This window comes from Phascolarctos cinereus, unplaced genomic scaffold (assembly GCF_003287225.1).
Source record: "Phascolarctos cinereus isolate Bilbo 61053 unplaced genomic scaffold, phaCin_HiC Scaffold_4;HRSCAF=312, whole genome shotgun sequence".
Taxonomy (NCBI): Eukaryota; Metazoa; Chordata; class Mammalia; order Diprotodontia; family Phascolarctidae; genus Phascolarctos; species Phascolarctos cinereus.
The window spans coordinates 192,572,274-192,574,769 of record NW_027555847.1 but is presented as its reverse complement, the minus strand read 5'-3'; the positions used below and the strand labels follow the sequence as shown (position 1 = coordinate 192,574,769).

At 41.0% G+C, this 2,496-nt stretch overlaps 1 pseudogene; it reads left to right on the top strand.

Annotated features, from left to right (window-relative positions):
• The first annotated feature begins 301 nt into the window (after positions 1–301).
• LOC110196660 (heat shock cognate 71 kDa protein pseudogene) lies at positions 302–2,230 on the top strand (annotated as a pseudogene).
• The last annotated feature ends 266 nt before the right edge of the window (positions 2,231–2,496 follow it).

The following is a 2,496-nucleotide window of genomic DNA, read 5'->3' as shown; positions in this document are numbered from 1 at the left end:
GATAGTTTATTCTTCTCTTTACCTATCAACATTTTCTTAATTTCTTTTTCTTCTCTTATTGTTGCTGCCTTTTTGAGAATTATGTCAAATACTAATGGGGAAATGAATACCCTTGCTTCACTCCTGTATCTACTTTTTTGTTTTAAGTTTCTAGTGTATCCCCATTTCATATGATACTCACTTCTGGATTTAGATAGATGATTTCTATGACATTTTTCAAAATGTCACTCCAGCTACTCAGCATAACAGCAGCACTTCTTCCTCTACAGTGGTCAGCTATGACCCCTGACTCCCTGCAACCATGTTGAAGGGACGCACAGTTGGAATTGATCTTGCCACTGCTTACTCCTGTATGAAAGTCTTCCAACATAGGAAAGTGGAGAGCATTGTTAATAACCAAGGAAACAGGACCACCCCAAGATATGTTGCCTTGACTGTCACAGAACATTTAATCAGTGATACTGCAAAGAATCAAGTTGCAATGAACCCCACCAAAAAAATTTTTGATGCCAAACATCTGATTGGTTGTAGATTTGATGATGCAGTTGAACAGTCAGACATGAAGCATTGACCTTTCATGGTGGTGAATGTTGCAGGCAGGCCTGAGGTCCAAGTGGACTACAAAGGGGAGATGAAAAGTTTCTATCCAGAAGAAGTATCTTCTATGGTCTTGACCAAGACGAAAGAAATTGCTGAAGTTTACCTTGGGAAGAATGTCACAAATGTTGTGGGCACAATACCAGCCTATTACAATGACTCTCAACATCAGACCTCCAAAGATGTTGGAGCCATTGCTGATCTCAATGTGCTCTGAATCATCAGTGAGCCAACTGCTGCTGCTATTGCTTATGGCTTGGACAAAAACAGGTTGATCTTTGACCTTGGAGCTGGTACTTTTGATGTTTCCATTCTTGCCATTAAGATGACATCTTTGAGGTCAAGTCCACATCTGAGGACACCCAGTTGGGTGGGGAGGACTTTAACAACTGAATTGTCAACCATTTCATTGCTGAGTTTAAGTGAAAGCACAAGACGGACCTCAATGAGAACAAGAGGGTTATTTGCCATCTGCGCACCACTTATGAACATTGACTCACTCTATGAATACATCAACTTCTATACATCAATTGCCTGAAGCCATTTCAAAGAGCTGAATGCTGATCTCTTCCATGGCACACAGGACCCTGTGTAAAAGGCCTTAAGAGATGCCAAGCTAGATACATCACAGGTTCATGACATCATCCTGGTGGGTGGTTCCAATCACGTCCCAAAAATCCAGAAGTTTCTGCAAGACTTCTTCAATGGCAAAGAGCTCAACAAGAGTATCAATCCTGATGAGGCTGTTGTCTACAGTGCAACTGACCAGGATAACATTTTGTCTGGAGATAAATTTGAGAATGTATATGACTTGCTGCTGTTAGATGTCACTTTTCTTTCCCTTGGAATTGAAACTACTGGTGGAGTTATGACAGTTCTGATCAAATGTAATACCACCATCCCCACCAAGCAGATACAGACATTTACCACCTATTCAGACAACCAGCCTGGTGTACTTATTCAGGTTTATGAAGGTGGGAAAGCAATGACAAAGTATAACAACTTGCTTGGCAAGTTTGAGCTCACAGGAATTGCCCCAGCACCCAGGGGTGTTCCTCAGATTGAAGTGACACTTGATATTGATGCAAATGGCATACTCAATGTTTCTGCTGTGGATAAGAGCGCAGGCAAGGAGAACAAGATCATCATCACCAATGATAAAAGGTCATCTGAGTGAAGAAGACGTTGAGTGTATGGTCCAGGAGGCTGAGAAATTCAAGGCTGAGGATGAGAAGCAGAAAGACAATGTGTTTTCCAAGAATTATCTTGAATCTTGAGCTTTCAACATGAAGGCTACTGTAAAGGATGAAAAAATGCAAGGCAAAATTGGTGATGAAGAGAAACAGCAGATCCTTGACAAATATAATAAAATAATCAACTAGCTGGTGAAGAACCAGACTGCTGAGAAGAATTAGAGCATCACCAGAAATAATCGGATAAAGTCTACAACCCCATCATCACTAAGCTGTACAAGAGTGCAGAGGGCATGCCAGGAGGCATGCCTGGTGGGTTCCCAGAAGGTGAAGCAGCCCCATCTGGAGGTGCTTCTTCTGGACCCACTATTGAAAGGTTGACTAAACACACCAGAAGAAAGAGCATGCCACACAGCTTTCCAAAAATTGAAGGACTCTAATTTGTAGCCGAGGCAGTAGCAATTTAAAGTATCATTTAAGCTACTGTGTAAATCTGGGCATTCTGAGTACTTGAATATGTGCAGAGGGAGAGAAGTGAACAACTTTGCACTTTATCAGTACTGTGAACAAGTGGATATGCAATTCTTGTTTTGGAGAATAAAATCTATTTCAAATTGGCACCATAAAAAAATGTTACTCGATGCTTATACTTGGTATGGTTTCTGGCCTAAAAGAGTTAAGGACTTTTTTCTATGTCTGACAGAAT